Source organism: Prionailurus bengalensis, chromosome B2, assembly GCF_016509475.1.
Source record: "Prionailurus bengalensis isolate Pbe53 chromosome B2, Fcat_Pben_1.1_paternal_pri, whole genome shotgun sequence".
Lineage (NCBI taxonomy): Eukaryota > Metazoa > Chordata > Mammalia > Carnivora > Felidae > Prionailurus > Prionailurus bengalensis.
The window spans coordinates 85,496,328-85,509,632 of NC_057349.1; positions in this window are offsets into that span (position 1 = coordinate 85,496,328).

Here is a 13,305-nt window from a genome sequence, read left to right on the forward strand (position 1 = left end):
GGAGGAATCAAGCTGCTCTGAAAATCAATTGACAACAGCTCAGCATTTAAAGTGAAATATGAGCATTTGTGGATGTAAATAGTAACAACTTTTTGAAAATAGCAGTAAGGAACATAAAATAAAGACAGTAAATGATTCTTACACAGACATAATTAAACAATAATGCCATAAGATAAACAGAAGAGGATTAGTATGAGCTGTAAGAGGAGAATTTAAACCAGAAAAGAATGTATATTATTCCCTTAGTCCCTGGCTAAGTGATTTCTTCCAATTCAAGAACTAATAAATTCTTTATGTGTGTGTGTGTGTGTGTGTGTGTGTGTGTGTGTGTATATATATATTCTATATATATGTTGATATATATTCTATATATATATTGAATATATATATCAGAATATATATATTCTATGTATATGTTGATATATATATTCTATATATATGTTGATAGTGGAAAACATATATATATATTAAATCAGTTATATATGTGTGTGTGTGTATATATATATATATATATATGAGCACTGTAAGAGTGACAGATTACCCTCTACAACTATATTCATGGAATATAATTTAAAATTGATAGACTGGTGTGTGTGTATACACACACACACACACACACACACACACACACACACACATATATATATATATGTTTTCCGCTATCAACATAATCCAAAACCCTAATCTACTGTGCATGTTTATTCTTGAGACTATGCCCAAGAGTTATACAAAGTCCAGAAATATGACTTAATACCCAGGCCCTGGAGAGGATCTTTCAACCATTGGCGCTCAGTGTTCACTAGCTACACCCATCATACCCAATTTGAGGATCTTCATGGTCCCTTTGATCTAGAGATCTGTTGCTTTTGTCCCATATTTAGCATGTGAAAATACTTGTCATGGGGAGACACCCAGTACTCACTACCCAGCATGCCCAACATTCATTTCCTTGAGGTTGGCTACTTCCCCGGGGATACAGCCATGGAGCAGGGCATACAGAAATTCTGCCCCCTTCCTAGGCTCTAGGAATTGTGTCTCTATCTCTTGCTTCCCAAAAACCTTCATCCATTCCCTTTCCACTCTGTGACACCAAAATTCTCTGCTTTTAGAGCAGGAGCAAATACAAATCGGATTATGCTACTTATGAGTAAATAAAATGGTATATTAGAAGTTATTTAATGTGACTGAATACTAAAGTTGCAATACAGATTATTCTTGCCAGTTATATTTTTTTCTGAGAATAACTTTGACTATCCAAAGTAAAAATGAAATATTTGATCAACCTATTGTCCTGTTACAAATGTTTACATAAAAACCCCTTTCACAGCATTTCTGGATATTATTTATATTTACACATACATAGGTAGATAGATATGAAAAATATGCACAAAATTACACATAATAATATGAATGCATATATACACACATATCTTAATATATAGTAAATATATATATATATATATATATATTTTTCTCATTTGAGAATATAGTTACAATTACCCTTCACAGATTATTTGGACATTTGCTTCAAGTTCACAGGTAATGACTCATAGATATTGCTGTATAAGGAAACCTAAACCAGGTGAACAATATCTGAAGATTTCTAGTGCCAAGAGTAGAGAGAAGTTATGCAGTTCTTACCTATCCATGAATACTGGCTTACTAAGGTTTGCTTCTCTGTGTTTGTTGTGCACTCTGCTTTTATGACAGAGGTGGGATGACTCAGAAACATATTGTGGTTAAAGTTCACACCAGTCTATCAATTTTAAATTATATTCCATGAATATAGTTGTAGAGGGTAATCTGTCACTCTTACAGTGCTCAAATTAAACAGATTATTAAATAATTAATGTATGTGAGCATGTCTAGAATAGTGTCTTTTCTGCCAGGTAGCCTCTCAGTCCATGCTTATGTAATCCAGCCATGAACTATAAGGAAGGGTACTTATAGCGAGGGTGGTCCTATATCTTAAGTGTTTTTGTAGTTTAACATGGACTTAAAACATGAAAAGACAGAAATTCGGAGGGCTTGAGACTCTTCAAGTTCATACACTTGGAGTGAGAATTAGAACCTGAGATGCATAATAATGTCCAGGCTGGCAGTCTTTCCACATGCCGTGCTACTTCCCTAGACACTGGTATCATAACAGGATCATACTGCATTAATATGTAGATCCTGATTTGCCATGAAATAGCTCCAGAAAACTTTTTGGCTCTAAAATATAACAGAAAGATTGAATAAGCAATCCAAAACATTTCACAAGTTAAAATCCTATGGAGACAAATGTGTGTTCTCTCACTGTTTCTTCCAGTGAAAACAGACAGGTGGTATCTATAGATTACAGAGCCAGGAACTTGGCTTATTTCTGACTTGTGAGCTCTCATTGCCAACCCCAATCCTGACAGTAACTCATTAAAAGATGTTGGGCAAGCTATTGTTCTCCATATGAGAACAACCTCATTATGCAAAGAGAATGAACACACACCTGACTGAGAGCTGCATTACAGCTGCAAATATTGGCATTGGTGACTTCTTCCTTTAGGAAACAATCTCCTCAGACACAACACTCTCCTTCTTTGATTTTGTGACTCTGTATCATTCTCATTTGGATTATCCTCATCTGACCCTCACCCCTGGCACTCCTGAAGAAATCTGTTCTGCCCTAAATTGTATTCCTGCTTACCCTCCTACCGTAAACTTCAGAAGCCCTAGCCACAGGACTCTTTTTTTCTCTACCCCGAAGTCTCCTTTGATGAAATTGATCTATCATTTCCATTCAGGTGAAATCTGTGTTAGTACTGCAAATTGCTCTTTATATGTGTTGTGGATTTAATGATGTCTTCCCCAAAATTCAATTGTTGAAGTCCTAGTCCCTCGTGCCTCAGACTATGACCTTACTTGAGAATAGGATGGTTACAGATATAATTAGTTAAGATGAGGTTATACTAAAGAAGTGTGGGCTATGAATTCAGTATGAGTGCTGTCCTTATAAAAAGGAGAAATTTGAACATATATATGGTGAGAACACCATGTGAAGGTGAAGTCAGAGATTAAGGTAATGATTGTATAAGGCGAGGAATTCCAGAGATTGCCAGGAAACCACTGGAAGTTAGGCAAGAGGCATGGGACAGATTCTTACTTACAGCCCTTAGAAAGAACTAGTCCTACTGAAACTTTGATTTTGGACATCTAGCCTCCAGACCTATGTGACAGTAAATTTCTGTTGTTTAAGACACTTAATTTGTGTTATGTCATCAAAGCAGTTCTAGCAAACTAATAGAATATCTCAATCACTAGCAGATCGTCATCAAATTCTGTGATCGTCATCAAATTCTGTTTCTTCTTCCTTTTGGGTGCACGTCTAGATGATGTTTCCAGCCCCCCTCATAATTAAATGACTCTTCTGGTCAGTGGAAATGTGAGTGAAAGCAATCTACATCTTTTTCAGGCCTGGTCCATAAAAATGTTCACAGGCAATCTCTGTTATTTTTTTAATTCAGGTTGGCTAGAATGAAGAACACCTCCAGGACAATAAAACCATATGTTAAAGATGAAGGAGCCACAAGATAAAGCATTAGTCCCTAAATTGCTTTCTCAAGATAGCAGCCTGACCAGAATACTACTATAGACTGTGAAGTAAGCAACATTTCTCTCACTCAATCAGCTATTCTCCCTAAACTTGCTAATCACCTATCTTTACAATTTTGGGATTATTCTGTCTTCATTTTCCTTATTTTCACAAATCTCCTTCATGTGCAAGACTCATAGATACCCCTTCCCAAATCTCTCCCATGGATGCATTCTTTGATTTTACCAGTCATGCATAGATAAGTTTGGTTTTGGGAACTAATATAGTTTTTCTCCATCTATCCCTCCTATCTAAAAACTCACTTGTTCTAATAGTTTTGTGCCCCAAGCCAGTGTTTTTCAAATTCCTGGTTATAACCCAGGTTAGGGCCTTACAATGAGGCTAGTGGGCCATAAACAGTATTTTAAAAAGAGAACAGAACAGAAAATATTGGAGAGAATAAAAGTAAAATACAACACAAGCAAAAACATATCCCTTATAAGTGTGTATAAGTAATTTTATGGTATCTTTTTTAAGACATGCATATGTATATATGGGGCAGGTGGTGGTAAAGTATATCTCTTACTGTGATTTCAGGCAAATAAAAATAAGCATGGCCTTATATGCTACTGACCTGCTAATATTTAAAGGGTACAGGTCATATTATAAGAAATATAAGTGACTTCCTAGAACACTTCTACACATAAGATGAACTCTAATATTTTGTACCATACACAAATTCTGTCCTCCAGTATAGTAGGATTGTTTGTGTCTCCTTTACACATCTTTATGTTTTTATCTCCACATGATTACTCAGACTCTTCCTTAGAGATAAAAGCCATCTGTACAATTCCACTTCTATAGTACCATCTAGCAAAGCCTGCACGCACGATACAACATTGCTGTTTTTCCTGATATCCTGAAACAAATTGTAGCACCCTGTCTCTTACTATCATGAGAACATTTTGGACCCCTAATCCAGAATTTCTCACATTCTGTCGAGCATTTCTGCCTCCTATATACTTTCCCTATCATGTACACTTCAGTACAAGACAAAGACCTTAGCTTAACATCAAAAATGTTGCTGAGATGATTTCTTAACAAGCTTAGGCATGAATATCAACAGATAGTACAGTTTACTAAGTATTGTGCATGGGTGGGTGAATGTTTCTCAGGTTCATTAAATGTACTGAATAAATGTGAAGTTGCCCTGATTCTAAATTCATTGATAAATACATTATAAATAAATATGATATGAAGGGGGAAAAAATCAATACTTCAGTAGGTATTGCAATTTCTCAAGTTATAAAAAACTGCTGCCACTGATACTTAGATCTGGATCTAAAGAATTTACACAAATGGTCAACCAACTCAGGTTCTGAGTGGCTACTACCTGAGGACACCAGTTGTCCTGGGTGATGACAAAACAACCTTGAAATTCCTAGTAAGATCTCCGATAATGAATCCACTCCCTCAGTGAACCTACTTCTCAATATGAAAACATACATGTCTGAAAATACTTTCCCCCAGGTACATGCCTACCATATTGTGAGAGATTCTGAGTTTCTTGGGACAAATGCACATATGAAAAAAATAAGTTTTCTCAAAGGAACTTGAAGTAATTTAGAAGCAAATATGAACATATGTAAAAAATAAGCAAATTTCAGAAACAGGCAATGAATGCAAATGTAATATAGGATGATGGATAGCTTCCAAGTTTCAAAGTTGATTAAGGGCCTTAGTTAAAAGTAGAGAAGTATGACCATCATTGAAAAGTAAGATAGAGATGGTGAAGAATAGAGATGACCAGAGATCAAGTGCCTCAGAAAAAGAAAACCATTTATCATGACTAATAAAATTAAGAATTACAAAGTAAAAATAAAAAAAAAAATAAAACCTGTCTTATATCTCATTAAGATTTCAGTACACATAGCTGCTCCCACATCTGAAAAGTAATGGCATTGCTGGTTGAATTTTCTGTTTGACTTCCCTACTATGGAATGTCTAACACCATATTAAATCTCCAGATTCTGGTATGATATGAAGCATATCCTGACTTCATCTCTGAGAACTGAATCAAAACTTAGTGCCCTTGAAACATTAGAATTCCTTTTGCTTTGGCAGTACTTTTTTATTCTATAGCCATGGCTTACATTTAAATTCAGAGTCATTCTCTGTTACAGAAGCTAATTATTTTTGGCATACATTCTAAAATCAAGTGCAAATGGTGTTCCTTATTTCCAATTCAGGAAGTTAAGAGGCTTTGTGCTAATTGGGTGGGGGGAGTACTTAAACTAATAGAGTAATGAAGTCTAAAATATTCACCTTCAGTACCAAATATATATATATATATATATATATATATATATATATATATTAACTTTGAATATATATATATTCAATATTCAAGGACCTGATGATATTAAGTCTCTACGGCCTGAAGATTATGCTATAATGACAGAAATTAGAAGAGTTTAAAATATGTCATTGTATGACAACCAAGAAAAATACAGTTTTAGACAAATCTAAAAAAATGCATTTTCATATCCATTGACTTGCATCTCATAGTTTAAAGAATAACAAAAAATACTAAAGGCATTTTTATACAATGTAAAAAAATTAGATAAGGGAAAACAAAGATACCAATTATAATAATATTCAAAGTTAAAGAAAAGACTATATTATTCTCAGACAAAAGACATAGGAATATATATTAAAGAACAGAGATAAAACCACCCACTATTTTGTAGTTTAAATGAAAATTAAAGCTTTCTGGGATTGATATCTGAGGTATTATTATTGAGGCAATAATTGAATCTATTTCTGAGGCATTACCTATTTTTTAAAATGTGTATGTTAAATAATCTGTTGTTTTCACGTTTCATGGAATATTATACAAGAAGCCATTATTTATAAATATTTGCAGATAAGCCAATTTTGACGTATGAAAATTACTACTTGATCATTTATATAGGAAGAAATATTTGGTCTAAATGAAATTAAATCAGCAGTTTATTGTGTAATAAAAACAACTAACATTTTTTGAGTATGTACTGTGTGCCAAGCTTATTTCCAAGCTCCTTACAAGTATTCATATATTTAATTTTTATGGCATTTTTATGAAACAGACAACATTCTCTTAGAGGATGCAGGCTGAGGGCTCTGATTTTGAAGATGATTGTATTGCCATCGCTCCATTTGGGTGTTTGGCCCATGGTTTTTATGCCTACTCTTAGTTAATACAAGATGCTTCAGTCCCTTTAACTGACAAACACAATCTTAACTAAGACATGTGGATGTCAGGTACATGATGTAGTCAAAGCAAATTTGATGTAAATCTTTTTATGTCTTTTTTCCCTCCTTGAACCTGTTTTCACCTGAATGTTTGCCAAAAGATAAGGACAAAGAAAAAGGAAAAAAACAAAAGACAAGTTTGGTGTCTTCTCTAATAGTCTTTTTTTTTTTTAAATACATTTCTGATTGAGACCTGGGGTGGACATGAGAAGCGTGGTGGGGAGGGTATGAAGCATGATAAGAAGTTAAGGTAGGGAAGATCTTACTTGAATTGGTTGCATGCAGTATAAGCTGAGAGTGCGCTGCTTTGTGTGCCTGATGACTCTCTCTTGTGGATTCTTTAGAGTCATTTGCTGGGAACCTCTGTCCTACAGATCATTTGAGTTGGCTGAAGGAATTCCTTTTGGGTGGTCACCTTTAACTCCTCCTTTATCCTCCAGGGGTCTGGAGTTCACCTTCATCTTCTTGCTGTTGTAGTTCTTCCACCCCTGTAGGTGGCCTTACAGGACCCAATAGGAGCCATGGTTGTCCTCTTCTATATCTGGTATACAGGCAGGATTTATATGCAACCTTTACTTTGAAAAAAAGGCTGATTCTGGGATTGCAAACCCAAGTCAATACAATAGCCAACTCCAACTGATCCCCAAAGTGCTGCCATCTCTACTTTCATAGTGAGTTAGTCTGTCTTTTATTCTCCAGATCTCTGTGTAACCTGATGCTTGTCTTCTGTGGTTCACGACTTCAAGAAACGTAATTCAGAAATCTGAGTGGTCCCATTGCTTTGCCAACCTAAGGAAAAGGAGATAGAGTCATTCCTCTTCTTAGGAATTCACATTCTAACACAGCTCTCTTCAACAATCCTTCTTAGTCCTTTCTTGTCTCAACACTCTGATCCATTTTTCTAACTTAGATCTACAGGGTCTGTCTACAGATCATGGAACTCATTTTTGTCATTTTCTCTGTAAAGTCTATATGTAATGATTTTCCCACATGCACTTTGCTGTCAGATATTTATTTTATTTGTATTTCAGCCAACTTTGAGTTACAAAAGTACTGTGTAGACTCCTGTCAATATTTCAGATCAATATTTGTCATGAAATTATAATTCATTATATGCTACATATATACATGTTTGTGTATATATATATATATACATGTTTGTGTGTGTATATATATATATATACATGTTTGTGTATATATATATATATATATATATATATATATAATGTGTATATATAATATGTATTTTTTCAGAGTAATGTTTTATTGCCGTAGATAGCATTAGAAGTAAGGTAAGAGTCATTCCTAAATGACTGGTGGACATTTCGAATTTCTAGATTGCCTCTAATTCTTTCTTAGTAAACCAGTGCAGCATTAACACCTTTGGTGAGGATCTCATTTCTCAGATGGATGTTGCTACTAGAGAATGTATCTGTGTTTCTTTTGTGTTGTTGAAAGTATATTTTTTGCATGTTTTTAGGTATTGTGTTTCTAGGGCTTCGAGAGATTTGTTCCAGTGGGTTCATAACAAATTGACATATTTTAAAATATATTATGTGGGATATTTAGTGGTATGTGTCTCTTTAAGTTTGAATTAGTGTTTCTAAAATGGTGGTTACTTTGAATGTTACAAATGGATCAAGGCATTAAAATGTATGAGATTTATCTTTCCCCAAATCCAAGTACGATGCTATTGTAAACAACAGTGTGTATAGTGCCTAAGAATTGTATGAAAATCCTTTTAACCATTTCAACCCAGATGTTTAACAAATCCAATCTCTTATTCTAATAAATATACTATCAAGTTAAAAAAAAACAAAAAGAAACAAAAAAATGATATGTGGTTCTATTTCTTTTCCTAATTAATAAAGAGATAATTAATTATATAATAACTAATGACTTTTTCTCTTTAAAATGAAATATTTCAAGAATTCATGAACTTATATTGAGTGACAATCTCAAGTTTGTGGGATCACATGGGCAACTCCTGGCACCATTAATTACTCAGGTTATCAATTCAGTTTGCTTTCACTAACCAGAGCATAGTTATAATCATTAAATAGCTTTAAAGACCTTTTTTTTTTCATTCTCATTCACACTTTGGTTACGTTATGCCCATAATGGACTATTAGTAAAAACAGGAGGCTCAGAACACACTGATATGGAGACATGACAAGATAATGAGAAATACTGAAACTGATAATTTTGCAAAACCACTTAGATTTTACCAGATGTGTACATTACATTCTTCTGATAAAATGTCTTTGGCAGTACATCAAAATTCCTCTAGTAATTGAAAACTAATGTAAAAGTGATAAAATATTTTATAACATTAATTCCCATTTAGATTTTTATTAGTTGGGATCTAAGCTCTCTTTTCACCAAAGCTACATTCAGACAAATACTTAAACACAGCAACCAGGAACACTCTCACCTTAGCCATTATTTGGAATAGAAACTTCCTAATTAAAAAAATAACTTATTAAATATTATTAAAGTATGACATATAAGAATTCTAAAATCGAATGGCTAGCTCTGTCATTTCTGCTTATTTTAGATGAAGAAAGCTCTCATTTTAAGATGCAGGTTTGGCTTCATTTTGTGGGGTTTTTTTGCTTTGATCTCTATAATAGGCCAAACCTCCCAACTAATTCAGTTGATCTCAGCACTGTTTTTTTGACAGAAGTCAGTCAGAGATGAGAAGTACAGGTTATCATTTCCACTTGCCATTATTCCCTTATTAATAGGAGCAATCAATGACTTGGCCAGATACGCCACATTTCTTAGCTCAATATAATCAAATAGCATCCCAAATCCAAAACTTACTATTTCTGATAATCTATATACATCATCCATGCTCTGAAAATTCCAGGACATAAAATAATTAGAAAAAAATATATAGTAGACCTACAATATTAAATATTCCCAAGTTAAATTTTAAATAATAAAAATTTAAATGTATAAGTAATTGAAAACAGCACCAAATTCAGTAAGCAGATTTGATAGAAATGGGCAGATATAATTTATAAGTAGAAAGTTTTTTCTATTGTCTAACCTCAAAAAATAGTGCACATAAAAAATTAAGTTCCATAATTTTATCTCATCTTTCAAAAGAAAATTCTATAATTAAATTCAACTCCCAAAACAAATTGTGCTTAGCATCCCCACGTTAAAAAAAAAAATTCCATTAACTGAAGGTATATTGCAACAGAAGCCTAAGGCATAAACATTATAACTACTAATGTAAAGTTTCACCTTATTTCCTTTTATCTCATAACTTAAATAATTAAGAAGAGCAATGAATTTTGAAAGTGTTGTATTGTTTTGGAAATACGGATGTTTTATCGGATGTATATTAATGCAATGGGCCTTTCATTTTGTTATTTGTGTCTTATAAATAGAACAAAAATATTTTTTTAGAATATACTTTAGATGTAGTATGGAGTAATTTATATATATTGTCTCATTTAAATAAAATCACAATTTCACATTGGTTTATTTCTACAGGCTTTTTGTGACAGAAGCCACACAGTCATTCAAAATATTAATAGAATGCATCTGTGTGCAATAAGTCTAATATCTGAAAGAATATGGAGCATTTAAATTCAAATCCCCCGTGGGCCAGGGAGAATAGTTTGTAACGTGCAAATCACAATTTCATCTTTAAGAGAGAAATAATATGGATTTTAGAAAATCATTTAGTTGTCAGCAAAGAGTAAATATCAGCTTCTGGTTGTGGAATACAATCTTTCATCTATTAATAATTTCAAGTAAACTTGTAAAATTCTCAGACTATGTGTTTTTATTTCTCTGCCCTAAGGAATTAATCAAAATATTCTGAATAAAAGTATTTCATTAATTGAGTGGTTTGTTTCACATATTTATTGAACCTTTCCCTAAAACAGACACTGTAAAGCCATTCAAGTGGCTCATAATGTAATAAAGAAATAGACATGTGTGAAGCAATGAAATATAATCAGTCTATAATAAAATGTAAAACATATTTGAAGAACAGAAGAAATCATATGATAGCTTACCAGAGTTGGCTAAGAAGAGGGACAGAGTAAAATTTGGAAAGGTGAATTTTGAGTGATGACTTCAAAGATTACCAAGAATTGTTCCTGTTATCAAAGGATTATAAGGAAGAGCTAGAAGACAAGAGGGTTGCGGGGGGCGGGGGGGGGGAAGAAAGAAGAAAAAGGCCAATCATAAAAGGAGATGTGCATGACAAGAACAGACACTCAGATCAATGGAACAGAATAGAGAACCCAGAAATGGACCCACAAACATATGGCCAACTAATCTTTGACAAAGTGGGAAAGAATATCCAATGGAATAAAGACAGTCTCTTCAGCAAGTGGTTTTGGGAAAACTGGACAGCGACATGCAGAAGAATGAACCTGGGCCACTTTATTACACCATACACAAAAATAAACTCAAAATGGATGAAAGACCTAAATGTAAGACAGGAAGCCATCAAAATCCTCAAGGAGAAATCAGGCAAAAACCTCTTTGATCTTGGCCACAGCAACTTCTTACTCAACACGTCTCTGGAGGCAAGGGAAACAAAAGCAAAAATGAACTACTGGGACCTCATCAAAATAAAAAGCTTCTGCACAGCGAAGGAAACAATCAGCAAAACTAAAAGGCAACCAATAGAATGGGAGAAGATATTTGCAAATGACATATCAGATAAAGGGTTAGTATCCAAAATCGATAAAGAGCTTATCAAACTCAACACCCAAAAAACAAATAATCCAGTGAAGAAATGGGCAAAAGACATGAATAGACACTCCTCCAAAGAAGACATCCAGGTGGCCAACTGACACAGGAAAAAAATGCTCCACATCACTCATCATCAGGGAAATACAAATCAAAACCACAATGAGATACCACCTTACACCTGTCAGAATGGCTAACATGAACAACTCAGGCAACAACACATGTTGGCGAGGATGCAGAGAAAGAGGATCTCTTCGGCATTGTTGGTGGAAATGCAAGCTGGTGCAGCCACTCTGGAAAACAGTATGGAGGTTCCTCAGAAAACTAAAAATAGAACTACCCTAGACCAAGCAATTGCACTACTAGGCATTTATCCACGGGATACAGGTGTGCTGTTTCGAAGGGACACATGCACCCCCATGTTTATAGCAGCACTATCAACAATAGCCAAAGTATGGAAAGAGCCCAAATGTCCATCGATGGATGAATGGATGAAGAAGATATGGTGTGTGTGTGTGTGTGTGTGTGTGTGTGTGTGTGTGTGTATACACATACACGATGGACTATTACTCAGCAATCAAAAAGAATGAAATCTTGCCATTTGCAACTACATGGATGGAACTGGAGGGTATTATGCTAAGCAAAATTAGTCAGTCAGGGAAAGACAAATATCACATGACTTCACTCATATGAGAACTTTAAGAGACAAAACAGATGAACACAAGGGAAGGGAAACAAAAATAATATAAAAACAGGGAGGGGAACAAAACAGAAGAGACTCATAAATATGGTGAACAAACTGAGGATTGCTGGAGGGATTGTGGGAGAGGGGATGGGTTAAATGGGTAGGGGGAATTAAGGAATCTACTCCTGAAATCATTGTTTCACTATATGCTAACTAATTTGGATGTAAATTTTAAAAAATAAAAAATAAAATTAAAAAAATGAAGATGTGCATGGTTTATAGGTGAAGTTAACTCATGCTGTGCTAAGGAGTTCAGGTTTAGTCAAGAATATAATAGAAATCCATCAATGTATTTTGACTGGGAATAGTTACATATTCAAATATGATTGTATTTCACATGTATGAGATCAGAACAGGAAATCCAATGAGAGGGCAAGTGCAGTAGTTCATGGAAGAATTTATGAATGTCTGAACCAGGGGTGTGATAGAGAGGCTACAGTGGAGAGAAAGGGATGTACGTGATTCATAGTTCAGAGGCTGAGAAGTTGTATAGGGAAGAGAAAGCCCATAGAAGGAGACACACCAAAAACAAACAAACAAACAAAAACACCTGCATTTGACTATCCAACCATGTGCCTTTTTTTTTAGCCTAGGTAAGTTATTAACTCAATCTCTCCTTCCCAACCCCTTCCCCATCTTTTAATGTATCATTATAGATTGTTTTAAGAATTAGCTTATCAATGTTTTTATTTGGTAGTGTTGAAGACTCACATATTTATAGTTAGATTTATTCCTAGGTGTTTGATGTCATCTGATACAATTGTAAATGCTATTCAAAATGTTATTCTCTAATTCATTCTTAGTGTAAGAATTCAAGTGAATTTTGAGTAATGAAATTGTGTCCACAAATTTGTAAAGTTTATATGCTGATTTTAATATTTATTTATAGTCTCTTTTGGGTTTTCTTTTAAATTATTTTTAATGTTTATTCATTTTTGAGAGACAGTGAGAGAGCACGAGCGGGGAGGGGCAAAAA